The following is an 18434-nucleotide window of genomic DNA, read 5'->3' as shown; positions in this document are numbered from 1 at the left end:
AATGCATATATGTTATCTTTTATAACCACAAGATCGTACTATATGGATTGCTTTGTATGCTTTTCTCAGTATTTTGAAAAAACTTCCACATCAGGAGATACATGTCTAAATTTTTTGGATTTTTTGTATTGTTTTGATTTTTATTGAATTTTACTGAAATATAGGCTGGGTGCAGTGGCTTATATCTGCAATCCCAGCACTTTGGGAGGTTGAGGTGGGATGATTGCTTGAGCTCAGGAATTCAAGGCCATCCTGGGTAACATAGCGAGATCCTATCTCTACAAAAAATACAAAAATCAGCTGGGCATGGTGGCATGTACCTGTAGTCCCAGCTACTCGGGAGGCTGAGGTGGGAGGATCACTTGAGCCCAGGAGGCTGAGGCTGCAGTGAGCTAGGATTGCACTGCTGCACTCCAGCCTGGGTCACTAAGCAAGACCCTGTCTCAAAAACGACGACGACAACAAAAACAAGATATAAAGCGTATACTGAAACCAGTGCTCGCCGTGGGTACGTAGATGACGGCCTTTTACAAAGTGGACACACATGTAACATGCATCAGGCCAGGACACGCTACAGACTCCCCAATTCCCCTTCCACTCAGCGCCCAGCCTCTCGAGGGTGGTATCCTGACTTATAACTGTTGATTACTCTTGCCTGGCTTTGAACATTATATGAATGGAATTATACACATGTGCTGTTTTGTGTCTGCCTTCATTAAACATGTTTGTGAGACTCATCTGTGAGTTGCAGACAGTGTGGTTGTTGCTTACTTTTTCACTGTGGTAGAGCATTCAGCTGCACGAATAGACTGTAGTTTATGAATCTTATTTCACACGGTGTCCTTTTGGTTGTTAACAGGGTTTAGCTATTATGATTAGTGAGACTGTGGACATTTCTGCATATGTCTTTTGATGCAGGTGTGTACACATTTCTGTTGGGTGTACACGGTACTCCAGGTTTTCGAGTCAAGGAATCTAATATCCCTGCCAGCTGTGCATGAGAGTTGGCATTCTCGTCAACACCAGTGTTGTGTTTTACATTTCACCTGCTCTGGCCGGTGTGTGGATTTCGTATACATTTCATTTCACTGATGACTACTCCAGTTTCATAGATTTGCTGCTCATTTGGATATCCTGTTTTTGAGGTGCTTGTTTAAGTCTTTGGCCCATTTTGCTGTTAAGGCTGTTTGTCTATTTCTAATTGAGATTCCAGTGTTCCTGATATAATCTGGCTGAGTCCTATATTGCATATATTTTTGTGAATATATTTTCCCTTTCTGTGGCTTCTTTTTTATTTTTGTTTTGAGATGGAATCTTGCTCTGTCACCCAGGCTGGAGTGCAATGGCATTATCTCAGCTCACTGCAACCTCTGCCTTCCAGGTTCAAGTGATTCTCCTTGCCTCAACCTCCTGAGTAGCTGGGATTACAGGTGCCTGCCACCATGCCCAGCTAAGTTTTGTATTTTTAGTAGAGATGTGGTTTTACCATGTTGATCAGGCTGGTCTCGAACTCCTGACCTCAGGTGATCCACCTGCCTCAGCCTCCCAAAGTGCTGGGATTACAGACATAAGCCACTGTACCCAGCCTCTGTGGCTTTTCATGCTCTTAAGAGTATTTTGATAAGCAGAAGTTCTTAAGTGCTATGTTGTCCAATTTGAAATTAAACTGTCTTTGTGGCTTATATTGTTTTCTCTTTTGCACTTAGATCAAATACTCCACCTGGGACTGATTTTTGTCATTATTGTGAGGGGAGGGGTTAAGCTTTATTTTTTTCCCTAGAGATAGAAGCTTAAATCATTGATTTCAACCTTTCTTTCTAATGCATAGATTGGAACTCTTAATTTTCTTCTAAAATTGCTTTGGATGCAACAGTGAATTTTGATATATTTTCAGTATCACTCAGTTTCAAATGTTTTCTGATTTCTGTTACAATTTCATCTTTTGTACTATGGGCTATTTAGAAGTGTGTGTGGCTTAATTTTGAAAGGCAGGATTTTCTAGTTTCCTTTTCTTATCAATCTCTGGCTTAATTCCACGGTGGCCAGAAAGCAAATTGAGGAATTCAAATCCCTTGAAATTTGCTGAAGCTTGTGTTATGACTGGGTGCATGTGAGCTATACTCTGAGAATGTGTATTCTGCTGTTGAGAGCAGGGCTCCACATATGTAATTTATATCCAGTTTGTTAGTTGTGTTGTTCAGCTAGTTGAATATTTACTGATGTCCTTGTCTGCTTAGAGAGTCTCTGTCTTGGTTCAGGGTGCCATAACAAAACACCACAGGCTGGGCAGCTGAAACAGAAGGAATCTATTTCTCACAACTCTGGAGGCTGGGACGGCTGAGACCAAGGTGCTGGCCTTAGTTCCTGCTGAAGCTGCCTTCTGGCTTGCGGACGGCACCTTCTCCCTGTGCCCTTAACGTGGCACGGAGAGAGAAAGGGAGCGCTTTTGTGTCTCCTCTCGTAAGGATGCTCATCCTGCCGGATCAGGGCTTCATGGCTTCTGCACAGGCCACATGTCCAGAAACAGTCACATTGGGGATTAGAGCTTCAGCACAGGAATTTTGCGAGACACAATTCAGTCCATAGCATTCTCCCCCTGGCCCCTCAAAATTCATATAGAAAATACATTCCACCCCAGCAGTCTCCAAACTCTTAACTCATCTTTAGACGTTCTGTAGTACAAAATCTCATTTAAATATCATCTAAATCAGCCATGGGTGAGACTAAGCTATGATTCATCCTGAGGCAAAATTCCTTCTCTAGCCATGAGCCTGTGAAACCGTACATGTGATGTGCATCCAGAATAAAAAGACGGGTCAGGCCTAGGGTAGACATCCTCATTTCAAAAGGAAGAAGCAGGAGGAAGGGATCATAGGTCTCAAGCCAGTCCGAAACTTGGCAAGGCAAATCCCATCAGACCCTAGGGCTCGAGAATGGTCCTGTTTGGTAGGTGCTGTGGCCCCAGCCCCCTGGGGTGGCGGTATCGCTGCCATGACTTGGTGAGGCTGCCCTGCCCTGGTGGCCCTCTGCAAGGGCAGCCCACTCTAGAGGCCCGCGAAGACTGGGTGGGGGGAGGGGCAGCCCATCTTTGAAACTGAGGAAGAAATGGCTTTATCCCTTGGGCCTGGGGTGGAAGCGGTGGCTCTGATGTTCTCTGAATCAGGTTAGGGGGTCATTCTTTCCCTTCTTTGGAGAGTAGTGCATGTTTGCAGCCCAACAGCCATTTTGGCCAGGCTGGTTTAGAACTCCTGACCTCGTGATCCACCCTCCTTGGTCTCCCAGAGTGCTGGGTTTATTGACGTGAGCCACAGCGCCTGCCGTGTGTCAGGATTTTCTATCATGGACATGGAGGCTAATGGTCTGGGTGTAATTTCATTCATGGTTATTAGAAAAGGCATCTCAGCCAAATGCAGTGGCTCAGGCTTGTAATCCCAGTGCTTCAGGAGGCCAAGGCAGGAGGATCACTTGAGCCTAAGAATTTGAGACCAGCCTGGGCAACATGACAAGACTTGCCCACAAAGCAGAGGCTCCAGAAGTAGAAGTGCCAGCCTGACACTTCCATCAAATCCACAGTGTCCTGCAGGTCGCTGAGATTCAGGAGAGGGAGGAATGGCGAGGTCTTGCTGGGGGAAGAGCTGCTGGGAAGGAGACAGTGCTGCGGCCGGACCCAGGCAGGGCATGACTCCTGGAGGCTGCTTCCCCGACAAGGCTCAGAGGGCCATGCGGGGGCAGCCACAGGCCTGCATTCCTGGACTTCCCTATTACTCTTCAGGCTGTGAATTGTCCAACACCTCTTGAAAAGTGGAGAAATCATTCTGAAGCCTTGAAACAATCTTCTCTCTCATCGTTCACTGGTGACTTGGGCTGAATAAGCAATTAACAGCCTGTTTTCGAACCATGACACTTGAATTCTTTTCTGCTGGCTAAGAAGCAGCAACCAATAAGGAATCTTGTTCAAAAACTACGCTCTGAAGTCAATGTTTGCTTGACGCCCCCTTCGGGTTTTGCGGACTCTAACCCACTTCCTGACACCGCTTCATGGGTGAAACACCTAGGAGCAGACCCACTTGGTTAGGAACCCAAATTGACTTCCTTCCTCAGACATCACTTCCAAGAGAAACCCTGCCTGACTGCCCAGGGGCTGTACCTGCAAACACACCCCTTTATATCTCTCTGCCCTGAGCCCTACTGTGCATCAGGTTGTCCTTGAGAAAAGTGCAAGATGTTTAAAAATGTTTTCTGCTGAGTTTCATAAATATACCTTCAGAAACACAACACTGTTTAACAACAATTTAATATGAATCACATGTAATCTTCTACCAGCAGTCTTAATATATGATTATACTCTATTATCCACTTGGTAAAATGTGTGGACTCTAAAAGAAATTCTTAAATACAGAACTAATGCCATATTCAGTCATTCATTGCTGAAGAGTTATATTTTTTCCCCACCAACCTATGTCAGATGGAAACTTTATCCAAATTTATGAAATATGCAATCTAGAGTACTTTCTGAAAATTATGCAAAATTATGAAATGTGCAATCTTATGTGCAATCTAGAGTACTTTCTGGGGAAAAAAATCAGTCATTCAACAAACGAGTATGTTCCAGTCACTGTCAGGTGCTGAAATGTACAACTGAACAAACAAATATCTTACCCTCATGAAATTTATGTCTTAGTAGGGAAATGAGGATATGAAGAGAACAGTTGGGTTTATTCACGTAAGAAAATAGTATATGACTTTAATTCTTGGATAAAAAGAAAGTAAAAGGAGCAACTGAATAATTGCTGAAAGAATTTCAATAAATAGAGTTATACTAATATATTCAAATTGTTATATAAGATTTTTATAAGGAAAATCAGTATATTTTAATAGATATATCAATATCCATTTATATGTAAATATGCAAATTTTAATATTTAATATAATTACTTATTTTGTACTTTTATTGATGAAAATTTCCAAACATACATAAAAGTAGAAATTGCAGTGAACCCAATATACATCACCCAAGTTCAACAATCAAAAATATTCTGCCATTTGTTTTAGATTCTAATCTTTCTTTTTGCTGGAGTAATTTTAAAGTAGATTTCAAACATTTTGCAATTTCACCAATAAAAATATCAGTTGCATCTCAAATTTTAAGAAAGACATTACCTTACATAACCACAATGCCATTTTCACACCTATGAAAAACCATAATTTTTAAATGTCAGTTGTACCTGGTTCATATTCAAACTCATATTGTCTAAAAAAGAAAATATTTTCACAGTTCAATGTTTTATTCCCATCAGAGTTCAAACAAGGTCCACACATTGTGTTTTGTTCCTGTGTCTCTTACCCCTCTTACTATCACAGACGCCTCCCAGCCCGCTTCCACCCTTGGCGTGGTGTGGATTTGTCCTGCTTCTGATGTGCGGAGGAGGCCGAGTCAAGTCATCCCACAGAACGCCTGCATTCAGATGTGACTACGCTTCATTGCTGTTCAGCTAGCCCTTCTAACCCCTGTGTTTCCTGCAGAGTAGAATTTAGCTCTAAATACTTGAGTAGATGCAAGTTCTGTTTTTAAAGAATCTTTTTTTTTTTTTTTTTGAGACGGAGTTTCGCTCTTGTTACCCAGGCTGGAGTGCAATGGCGCGATCTCGGCTCACCGCAACCTCCGCCTCCTGGGTTCAGGCAATTCTCCCGCCTCAGCCTCCTGAGTAGCTGGGATTACAGGCACGTGCCACCATGCCCAGCTAATTTTTTGTATTTTTAGTAGAGACGGGGTTTCACCGTGTTGACCAGGATGGTCTCGATCTCTTGACCTCGTGATCCACCCGCCTCGGCCTCCCAAAGTGCTGGGATTACAGGCTTGAGCCACCGCGCCCGGCCTAAAGAATCTTTAAATCACTAAATGTGATTTATTAAAATTAAATGAAAGGTATTTGTGATGGTTAATGTTATGTGTTAACTTGACTAAAACACACTTCCCAGATATTCAGTCGAACGTTATTCAAGATGTTTCTGTAAAGGTATTTTTAAAGATATGATTAACATTTAAATCAAAAGACCTTGAGTAAAGCAGATGATCTTCCATAATGTGGCTGGGCCTCATGCAGTCAAAGGCCCCAATAGAAAAAAGACTGACCTCCCCCAAAGAGCAGGGAATTTTGCCAGCAGACTCGAACTCCAGCACTGGCTCTTCCCTAGACTCCAGCTTGCTGACTTATCTCGCAGATTCTGGACTTCCCAGTCTCCACAACTGCATGAGCCAATTCCTTAAAATAAATCTCTATAGATACAGAGATATAAATATAGATATAGATGCACACATGCGCACACACACACACACACACACACACAATTTCTCTGGAAAACCCTAACAAATACGGCACTTTTCAGAGGAATTTTAGTGAGGAATATTTAAATAAATGTATCCCTACAAAATATAAAAATGGTAACATAGAACATTAAATTACTAAAAATAGTGTTTAAAATGTTGAACTTATGTTTTGCACCCCCCACCAACCTTTGTGTCTTTTGTATTCAGACTTAACTTGAAGTTAGGGGTGAACTTTTGTACTTGGATGGAAAGAGAGTAAATTGTTGAGGACTAGGGCGGAATTTTCATCTGCATTTATTTTAATAGAAATCATTTTATATTAATCTTGTTCTAGTGCATAAAAAACAAATTTATGCATTCCTGTCAGGGCTTTTCTCATTCTCTACTTTTAAGCATATTTTCATGTGTTACCCATTTCTTCATCTGTAAAATTGTCAGCAATAATCTCTGCTTTGAGATGCACCATACACCAGCCCGGGTAACGTGGCAAAACCTCATCTCTACAAAAAATACAAAAATTAGCTGGGCGTGATTGCACATGCCTATATTCCCAGCTCCTCAGGAGGCTGAGGTGGGAGGATCGCCTGAACCCGGGGTGGTTGAGGCTGTGAGCTGTGATGGCACCACTGAACTCCAGTCTGGTGCCCCATACAGAGTCTGACCCAAAGTAGCAATAAGTAGTAGTGATCATCAATATCGTTATCAGCATCATTCTCATAGTCATCACCACCACCATTCTCATCATCCTTGTATCATCATCATCATCACCATCATCAGCATCACAACCCCATCATCACCATCATGACCCCCATCATCACCTTCATCACCATCATCATCACCATCACCACCACTTTCGTGACCTTCATCATCATCACCATTGTCATCACCATCACCACCCCCATCATCATCTTCATCACCATCACCATCACCATCACCACCCCCATCATCACCTTCATCACCATCACTACCCCATCATCATCTTCATCACCATCACCATCACCATCACCACCCCCATCATCACCTTCATCACCATCATCATCACCACCATTATCACCATCACCACCAGTATCAGCAGCAACAGCAGCTTCCCATCGTCTTCATCTCACCATCACCACCAACACCGCAGCATCACCATCACAACAATTTCCCTTGCTCTGCATCTGTGTGCAGAGCTCATGTGGCAGAGGATGCACTCACTTTCAGAGTGACTTAAAATTTCATTTAAGTTGTTTTAACTAGACTCATTGTGAGGCCACACTTACAATATCCCCAGCTGATCCGGCCAGCCTACCCTGAAAGACAATTCCTTGCTCTCCCCAGGGCCTGGCTCCTCTGGCATTACTCACAGCCCCCTGGGCCGTGTGCAGTAGAGCAGAACGGTTCGAGTGAGGTCTGTGCATTAGGGGGAGGCAAGCACGGCAGAGGCGATGGAGACACCAGTGCCTGCTCATCCCACCCCTTTTCCATCCCACAGGGACCTGCTCTTATCCCCGAAATCACTGTCCATCACTCCAGTGCCTGTCACAACACATGGTCAGTCTGGTGCCTGCCTGGCAGCTGGGTGACCTTGGAGAAGCCTCTTAACCTCTTCAAGCTCCATTTGCTAATCTGTAAATGAGGACTAATGTGACTTTCAGGGCTCTGTGGGCATCCCTAAGTGTGAATGGGCCTGCCCCGAGCACGGGGATAAGGAGAGTTCAAGAGAGATTTGGGAAATGGATGGACGGACTGACGGGTGACGGGCTGGAGTGTGTCTCTTGTTGTGCAGATTCCTCAGCACTTCCATACGCTTCATCCTTACCACGTCCCTGAGAGGCAGGAAGGGCAGAAACAGTCCCCCCGCAAAGAAAAAACCTTCCCAAGATCCCGGTGAGGGGGACCATCTTCACAGCGAAGGGCAGCATGTCCTGATTAGCACCCACTGCACTGCACGGGTCCCTGGTCATGCAAGGCCAGTGCTTCTTACATGAATAATGTATGGACAATTTCTAAAGAAAAAAAATCTCATAACCCACTAATGCCAAACTAAGTTGTTTTTAATCATGTAACAATTATATATTGATATAAACTCAATGTAAACTCAAAACAAATAGACAAATTAGATGCTGCTAAGCCCACCATGCCTATGACATCAGCCAACAGTGAGCACCCATGGGAGAGCCCTGACATGCTTCGGGGCCTCTGGGCCGCCCATCTTTCCTCAGGGGCAGTCTGTGGGCCTCCACCGACAAACACCAGCCTGCTTCTGGGGATGGGGCTCCCCCTGGCCTCAGACTCTCAGGGGCGAGCTTGCTCCTTGCTTGTGGCAGGGTGATGGGCGCAGGCCCTCCCCAGGCACTGGCCACTGATGGCTTCTACGAAAAATCCAAAGCCTCCCTGTAGGGGTGCAGAGGGCCACCCACTCACCCCGGCTGATGGAGCTGCTGAGCGCCTCTGGCTTGTCCGGGGCTGACCAAGCAGAACGGCCTCGTTGGCCTCCAGAGCCCCCTCAGCCCCTCTGCATCCTGTGTGCTACCTGCAGGGGTGGCTCCAGCAGCCTCCCTGGACTCCGTTTTGGTTGGTTTTGTCCAATGAGAGCAAGAAGCCAGAGGCAACTGCCTCATCCTGTCCTCCCAGTGGCCCTGCAGGTTCTCATGATAAGCTCTGCACAGGCCCCGGTAAGCAGGGGCCATATGTCCTTCTGAGCATGTAATACAATTATGGGAGGGAGAGAGGGATCTTTGGTCACACATGGGGGTCAGTCACTTTCTTAAGCTGGCAGTGGGACCCCCCCTTGTTTGCCACAGAGCATGGTGGTGTCCCAGACACCCGTGGAACGTCCAGACGGACTCTGAGACAGGCCAACATCTAGGAGGTTGGGACGGGGCGTTGATCCACAGCCAGGGTGTGACCTGGTCAGCCTCTGACCTCCAGTTCATCTCCAGGCTGGGCCACCATCCAGTTCACTAAGGCAACCTCCAAGAGCCTCCCATTTAAAGGAAAACCGCCCTGAACACATTTGTGAGGCCAAGAACCCACTCACTCCCTGACTTTTTACAAGGTTTCAGGAGGGCCAGACATGGTGGCTCACTCCTGTACTCCCAGCACTTTGAGAGGCCAAGGCAGGAGCATCACTTGAGACCAGGAGTTTGAGACCAGCCTGGGTAACAAAGAGACTTTGTCTCTACAACAAATAAAAATAATTATTTTTAAAAGTTGCAGGAGCCAGGTGTGGTGGCCGGTGCCTGTGGTTCTAGCTACTTGGGAGGCTGAGGCTGGGAGGTCAAGGGTGCATTGAGCTATGATTGTGCCATTGCACTCCAGCCTGGGCCACAGGGTGAGACCCTGACTCTAAAAACATGGGCTGTGCAGTGGAGCTGACAATTTTTGTACTAAGGGAGGCTGTGGGCTGAGCATCCTTTGGTGACGGACCAAACCTCAAGGTCAACAGAGACACCTGGCTGCACTCAGCCTCATGTGTCCTGTTCACACTGACACCTGTGCTGTGCCCACGTCCTCGGTGCCAGCTGTGGAATTCTAGCATAGAGGACTCAGTGCCTCAGGACTAAAAACAAGCCCTCAGCCTTGGCTCACCTGGTCCCCTACTCAGGACTGCACATAGGCAAGTGACGTGCAAGGCTGGTAAGTCACCCAGGTCAAGCCCACCACACTCAAGGAACCCAGGGTGAGGGGACTGACCACGGTGAGGCTGGACATGCCTGGCCTTCCAGTGCCCCCAGCGAGGTCTGCCTGAGCTGGAGTGGAGCTGGGTTCTCCAACACGGAGAACCTGCAGCTGAAAACACTTCTGGTAATTTCTCACGGTTACTCTGCAGAGAGATTGTGGTGGCTGGAGGTTCCCGGCTGTCTGCACGTTCTTTTGGCTGCACACACATTAGCAAACTCCCTGCTGTGCGAAAAGGCTGCTGATGCAGTTGACAGCTGAATTCCAGAGAAAGAGGCCTCAAAGGCACCGTCTGGACCCCTCGGGGCACGGCAAGGCATGTGTCTGTGTGTGTACGCAGAGAAGCGTTTTTTTCTAAAGATGCAGTCAAGTGTGTCTGGGATGAGGCCTTCCTGTCACAATGTTGAGATTGCTTTGTGGCCTCTGGGTCAGATGATCCAGCTGTCAGCTTGCAAACATGAAGGACTCAGTGGCACAGAAACCTCACCACCTTAACCCAGCGCTGACCAGGACCGGCAAGGTGCCCGGAGCCGGTGGGGGCCGCACCACCAGAGTCTTGCCCTGGGCTCCACTGCGCCTGGAGCTTGTTTATCTCGTGTTCCCAGCTTTGAGTCTGAGACATTCACTGCAGATTTGATTTTTAAAGACGTCCACAAAAAAAGAAAGGCGGGGGGGAGGAGGGGGAGATTGGCTAACAACTTCAAAATTTTCTAAACAGGTAAGAGGCATAGGCTGTGAGCTGGTCTATGCCTATGAGCACGTCCGGCACAGATATCTTGGTTAAAGTACAAGGAAGGACACGGAATGTACTATGTGCCTGTAAGCATGGCATGTTTAACAGCTACATGGGATAGGGCTTAACAAAGAGTTATTAGCACACTTATGATTTATTTTTTAACAAGAAAGGAAACGTTAAAGGAATTCTTTTACTGCCCATAATTTCCTTTTTTACTTTATAATTTTTCTTTTTAAACCTTTTTAGCATGTTCTGGCTTAGTTGTTTTGCCTGAATCTTTAAAAGTGTTTCTTTTCTTTTTTTTTTGCCTCTGTTTTTTTTGTTGTTGTTGTTTGTTTTTTAAATTCTTATTTCTCTCTCTCTTTTACACATACTCGTTTTTCTTTTTCAATCTTTCGACATGCTTTTAACTTTCTTACCTTTTTGACGATTCGCCGGCAGGAGCCGGGCTCGCCTCCGGCCGCTGTAGCTGCTGCCGCTGCTGGTCTTCTGCTGCGCCTGCACCGGAGGCCTCCGTGGGGCCCAGGAGGGAAGGAAGTGCTGGCCTGCCTGCCCCTGAAGGTTCCCGGCAGCCGTGGCTGCGGCTGCTGCTTGACCAGGCTGTTTGGGCCTCACTGCCTCTGCAGTGCCCCTGGCCATGGCCCGAAGCCTCCGCGGTGGGCAGCCCCCCAGTGCTTCGCAGGCGCACCGCCCGGGGCGCTGCCACTCAGAGCAGCCTGGTCCCTGCGGGCCCACACTTCGCCTCCCTGGGCCCGGCTCCAAGGGGCTGCTGCTTGAGCTGCAGGCACCCGTAGGGACTCCCTGGACGGCCGGAAGGGTGCTCTTGCTAGCCATTTTGCCACGAGAATAGAATGAACAAAGGAAAAGCAGGCATATTTATCCCTTAGGCATTTGGGGTTGCCCTTACTGCTGGGTACAGTAAGGACAGTTGTCCTTCCTTAGTGGGGCTTCTCTGGAGGCGCCTTGGCTACCTCTGCCTTTCTTTTCCAGGGGAGGATTTTAACTCTCTCCCTTCCCTGCTTCTGGAGGTTTCTCACTCCTCTTTACTTTTGCTTTGCGCTCTCCGCCTTTAGGCCTATGAAGTGATCACAGATCTTGCGGAGAGGAACCGCTCACACTGAACTTACACGCACACTAACACTTAACCTTTAGAATGCTGCCCAAAGCTCGAAGCCTTTCCTCCCCACTTGTTGCTGAGAGACCAGGTTGATTTATTCCTCACACCAGGTGGGTCTTGGCTAGAGACCACCCCGGAGGGAAATTGGTCCCATCTGGGTCACCAAATTTGTTGGAAACAGATGCTCGGTGCCACAAAGAAAAATTAGCACTGACAAAAAGGATCTGTCAGCAGAGCAATTTTTACTTCCTGGACTGCGGATAGTGTATCCCGTGGCAAAATGGCTAGCGAGAGGACCCTTCCTGCAGCCCAGGAAGTAAAAATTGCTTTGCTGACAGAACTTTTGTCTCAGTGCTGATTTTTCTCTGTGGCACCGAGAATCTGTTTCCAGCAATCAGTTGGGAAAAACCTGTGTGGAGAGCAAGAGTCCTGTGGGCAAGCTGCAGAAAAGGCTCCTGTGGGATGTAACATTTAGGGGTCTTCCCAAAGTGCTGGGATTACAGGCTTGAGCCACCGCGCCCGGCCACTTTCTTCACTATAGGTGTGTTCTAGTGGTTTCCGGCTGCAGGGCATTGAGAAGTCATCTTTTTTATGCCTCCCACCAACAGTGCAGGAAAACTACTACACCCCTTCCCACAGGAGCGGAGGTTCTTTTAGATTATACAGCTCACACAGGCCGCTGGGCTTTTAGTGAAGAGCTAGGGTTCATTTTCATGCAGTTTTGTTGGAAGACAAGCTAGTATGATGCTTACTTACATTAACTTGAGCTGTTAGACCAGCGGAGCTCCAACCCAGCACTCCCGTTTTCTGGCTGTAGGAATTTGAGGAAATCTTGTAACATTTCTCAACTTCCTTACCTAAAAAAAGTGTTACTGTTGTACCTGAAGGAGTCAAGGATGCACCACACTCGGAGACTGAATTATGAGTCTTTTATTATGCTGGCGACTGAGAGGTGGCGAACACCCAAAATTCTCTCGGCCCCTAAGGAAAAGTTTGGTAATGTTTTAAAAAGGCAGGTGGAACCTAGCCGAAGCAAATTTTTCACAGAAGCAGAGTAAGCAAAAAGTTAAAAGATCAGCTAGTACATGAGAAATGAAACAGTGCCAAGTGCCAGGGGTAAAGCTGTCATGAAAGACACACAACTTATAGATAATGGTGAAGTGGAAGTTTTGCCCAGGATTTTGTTAGCACATGGTCAGCAACTTCCCTGTTGTAAAACTGCCCCTATTTTTCTGCTAATAACGGCCTCTTTCTGCTTCTGTAGCTCAGCTTATTGCTTACTAGCTAAAACCCTTAGGGAAACTGCCACGTAATCTAAGACCTGCTGTGTTGTCTCAAGCTCTGAGCTCCTTCCCCTGCCCCTTCCCCTATAAAAACTGTGTACTTTTCTTAGGCAGGGTCCAGACTTTCGGGTGTGAACCCTTCTGGGCCCACTGGAATAATAAAGTGTGTTCCTCTGTTCCCCTGAATGCCGCTTGGGTTTCTTGTCAGGTAAAATTTTCCACAACAATGGGGTCTCCGGGCACTTGACAGCACCTGCATTCCCAGGTTCTGCTGATACCACTAACTCAGCCTCTTACCAACAAATAATTCCTGGAGGTGCCCAGTGTCAGCCTGCCCCAGCTACATGGTCTAGTTACATACTTAATGGTGGGAAAATAACCAAAATGAAGAAGCTAAGATGGAGTCTGTCTGGCTCAAGAAGCTAACATAAAACCTGAACAGCTTTTAGTCTGAGAAAGAGTTAGTTTTCACTGGCAAAAAGCAGGTTATCACATTACCAAGATGCCAGGAGTTTGATCTAGGTACAGTTGCTCCCTGCACGTAAAGCCAGTCACTGAGCAACGAGTATTGCCGGGGCAGAAGGCTTAATCAGGTGCTGCCGCTGAGGAGATGGGCAATCAGCCTCAAATCCATCTCCCTGACCAACTAAAATCAGGGGTTTATATAGCAGGGAAGAAAATGTAACTACTAGGAAAACAGGAATTAGAGAAGGGTTAGGAAGAGGAGTTGCTGAAGAGGAAGCAGGTGGTCCGTTAGGCAATCGTGACAGGTGAGGGGTCTGGCTTCTTATCGTCCAAATGTGATAATTGTGTCAGTTCCTTGATACTGTTACTGCACTGGAAGGTCTCGACTGTGAGACATCCAGGTTCTTGGTGTTTTGAACGAAGAATTGAATGAAACACACATACAAAACAACAAAAAAATGAAGCAATTCCTGGCTGAGGTGGCTCACACCTGTAACCCCAGTACTGTGGGAGACTGAGGCAGGTGGCTCATGAGGTCAAGAGATTGAGACCATCTGGCTAACATGGTGAAACCCCCCTCTACTAAAAATGCAAAAATTAGCTGGGCATGGTGGTGCACGCCTGCAGTCCCGACTATTCAGGAGTCTGAAGCAGAAGAATCGCTTGAACCCTGGAGGCAAAGGTTGCAGTGAGCTGAGATCACACCACTGCATTCCATCCTGGGTGACACAGAGTGAAATTCCATCTCAAAAAAAAAAAAAAGTACAGCACATATAATTATGCGCAGTACATAATACTTGATAGTAAGTAAATGATGGCCGGGTGCGGTGGCTCACACCTGTAATCCCAGCACTTTGGGAGGCTGAGGCGGGTGGATCACAAGATCAGGAATTCAAGACCAGCCTGGCCAATATGGTAAAACCCCATCTCTATTAAAAATGTAAAAATCAGCCTGGCATGCTGGCACGTGCCTGTAGTCCCAGCTATTTGGGAGGCTGAGGCAGAAGAATCACTTGAGCCTGGGAAACAGAGGTTGCAATGAGTTGAGATCGCATCACTGAACTCCAGCTCAGGCGACAGAGCATGACTTTCTCAAAAAAAAAAAGAAAAAGAAGAAGAAGAAAAAAAAAGATATCTAAAGAAAACAAAATACTAGATTTTTAAAAAGAAACACCTTATTTTCCAGCCATATATGAAAATAATTCTAACTCCTTGGTGATTAATAGATAAATTGGGCTGGGCATGGGGGCTCATGCCTGCCCTTCCAGTACTTCGGGAGGCTATGGGAGGAGGATCCCTTGAGGCCAGGAGTTCTAGACCAGCCTGGGCAACATAATGAGATATTGTCTCTAAGAAAAAAAAAATATTTTGAGACAAAGTCTCGATCTGTCACCCAGGCTGGAGTGCAGTGGTGTGATCTTGGTTCGCTCCAACCTCCACCTCCTGGGTTCAAGTGATTCTCCTGCTTCAGCCCCCAGAGTAGCTGGAACTGTAGGCGCCAGCCACCAAGTTTGGCTCATTTTTGTTTTTGTTTTTGTTTTCCCTTTAATAGAGATGGGGTTTCATCATATAGGCTAGGCTGGTCTCCAACTCCTGACCTTGTGATCCGCCAGCCTTGTACTCCCAAAGTACTAGGATTACAGGCCTTATACACTGCACCCAGCCAGAAAAATATTTAAGAGTAGCTAGGTGTAGTATCATGTGCCTGTAATCCCATCTATTCCAGAAGCCGATGGAGGTAAGACCACTTGAGCCCTGGAGGTCAAGGCTGCAGTGAGCCATGATAGCACCACTGCACTCCAGAGAGAGAATCTGTCTGGAAAAAATAAAACAAGCCAGGTGCAGTGGCTCGTGTCTGTAAACCTGGCACTTTGGGAGGCCGAGGAGGGCGGATCACGAGATCAGGAGTTCAAGACCAGCCTGGCCAACATGGTGAAACCTTGTCTCTACTAAAAATATAAAAATTCACCGGTTGTGGTGGCAGGTACCTGTAATTCCAGCTACTTGGGAGGCTGAGGCAGGAGAATTTCTTCAACCTGGGAGGTGAAGGTTGCAGTGAGCTGAGATCACGCCACTGCACTCCAGCGTGGGTGACAGAGCAAGACTCCGTCTCAAAACAAACAAACAAAATATGCCTCACTCTTCGGCTATAGTGTATTACTGAGTACCTTTAAAAGTCTAGCAAGATGCTAAGAACAGCTACCCCTGAAGTGAGACTAGACCTCCATCTCTTCGTTTCTTGTTCCCAATATGTTCATTTGACATGGTGGAGAATTGCAGATGGTTGATTTTGTTTGTTTGTTTTTTGAAAGAGGGTTCACTCCATCACCCAGGCAGCGATGCAATCAGGACTCACTGCAGCCTTCAACTCCCAGCTCAAGTGCCCTCCTACCTCGCCTCCCAAGTAGCTGGGACTACAGGCATATGCCACCATGCCTGGCTAATTTTTATGTTTTGTAGAGATGAAGTCTCACCACATTGCCCAGACTGGTCTCAAACTCCTGAGCTTAAGCACTCCTCCTGCCTGGGCCAACCAGGGTGCTTATATTACAGGCATGAGACATCACACAGCCTGATAGTTACTGACAAATTGAGATAATGTGGGAAATAATAAGAAAAAACAATCTATATTTAAACATTTCATTTTAAATTTGACACTCTTGGTGACTTTTCCCACATATACCTGTTGTTTTCTTTTTGTTTGTTTTGAGACGGAGTGTGGTAGTATAAATCTTAGTTCACTGCAACCTCCACCTCCTGGGTTCAAGTGATTCTCCTGCCTTAGCCTCCCAAATACCTGGAACTACAGGTGCTCGCCACCAAGCTGGTCAGGCTAGTCTCAAACTCCTGATCTTCTGTCATCTGGGCTGGAGTACAGTGGCATGATCTCGGCTCACTCCAACTTCTGCCTCCTGGGTTCAAGCGATTCTCCTGCCTCAACCTCCTGAATATCTGGGATTCCAGTTGCCTGACACCATGCCAGGCCATATTTTTAGTAGAAGCTGGGTTTCACCATGTTGGTCAGGATGGTCTCAAACTCCTGACCTTGTGATCCACCCACCTAGGCCTCCTAAGATTATAGGCCTGAGCCATTGCTCCTGGCATATTGTTTTTTTTGTTTGTTTGTTTTTGAGATGGAGTCTTGCTCTTGTTTGTGCAGGCTGGAGTTCAATGGCATGATCTCGACTCACTGCAACATCTGAATCCTGGGCTCAAGCAATTTTCTTTTCTCAGCCTGCTGAGTAGCTGAGATTACAGGTGCCTGCCACCATGCCTGGCTAATTTTTGTATTTTTAGTAGAGATGGGGTTTCACCATGTAGGCCAGCCTGGTCTCAAACTCCTAACCTCAGGTGATCCGCCCACCTTGGCCTCCCAGAGTGCTGGGATTACAGGCATAAGCCATCACACCCAGCCTCACGTATATGTTTTTAAAAGCTCTTAACTCTTGGTATTATTTATTTATAGACTTATTATTCTCCTTTTTTTTTGTGAGGTGGAGTTTCGCTCTTGTTACTCAGGCTGGAGTGCAATGGCGCAATCTCGGCTCACCGCAACCTCCGCCTCCAGGGTTCAGGCAATTCTCCTGCCTCAGCCTCCTGAGTAGCTGGGACTACAGGCACGCGCCACCATGCCCAGCTAATTTTTTGTATTTTTAGTAGAGACGAGGTTTCACCATGTTGACCAGGATGGTCTCGATCTCTTGACCTCGTGATCTACCCGCCTCAACCTCCCAAAGTGCTGGGATTACAGGCTTGAGCCACCGCGCCCGGCTTATAGACTTATTTTTTGAAGACAGGGTCTCACTCTGTCACCCAGGCTAGAGTGCAGTGGCATAATCTCGGCTCACTACAATTTCCACTTTCTGGGTTCAAGTGATTATCTGGCCTCAACCTCCCGAGTAACTGGTATTACAGACACAAGCCATGATGCTCAGCTAATTTTTTTATTTTTTTTTTTAGTAGAGACCAGGTTTGCCATATTAGGTAGGCTGGTCTTTACCTCCTGACCTTAAGTGATCCACTTACCTCAGCCTCCCAAAGTGCTGGGGTTACAGGCATGAGCCATGGCCCCCCGGCCCATTCCTGCTATTATCTACATTGTATTTTTTTCATTGTCAGACAATTAGAAAATGTACATTTGCAATTGATATTTAGCTTGGTTTGCAGTATAGCTTTCTGCTGTTTATCTTGGACGAGGTTTCTCAAATGTTGCTCAGAGAGAGTTGGCAACCATGGCTTAGAAGTGCCTATGGGGTTGGTGCCAGATGGGCTGGGAGTAGGCATTGTCTGAATTAGATATTGGAGTTGATGACCCCTCACCCCCAGGCACATTCTATTCAAATGACTGTGGTTAGTGGGATGGTGAAAATCCCATCAAGTCTGCACCGTTGCACGCAGCACAGGGCCTGGGACAGTGCCAGCACTGAGTGAGTATTTATGGCCGGCTAAGATTCCTGCAAAAGCCTAAGTCAGCAACAAGATTCTCAGGTGAATGCCGATGATGACTTCAAAGTTCTTAAACGGTTCACAGACTCTATTCACAGGTGCTACAGATAATTTTAAGAATTCAGGGCTGGGCAGGGTGACTCACACCTGCAATTCTAGCACTTTGGGAGACCCAAGCAGGAAGATCGTTTGAGTCCAGGAGTTTTCGACCAGCCTGGGCCACATAGGGAGACCCCATCTCCACAAAACAAATAAATAAATAAATAAAAATTAGCCAGGTGTGGTGACAGCGCCTGTAGTCCCAGCTACTCAGGAAGCTAAGGGGGGAGGAAAACTTGAACCTGGGAGATCAAGGTTGCAGTAAGTCCTGATTATGCCACTGCACTCCAGTCTGGG

Source organism: Saimiri boliviensis, chromosome 18, assembly GCF_048565385.1.
Source record: "Saimiri boliviensis isolate mSaiBol1 chromosome 18, mSaiBol1.pri, whole genome shotgun sequence".
In the NCBI taxonomy this organism is placed as follows: Eukaryota; Metazoa; Chordata; class Mammalia; order Primates; family Cebidae; genus Saimiri; species Saimiri boliviensis.
This window is presented reverse-complemented; position numbering follows the sequence as displayed.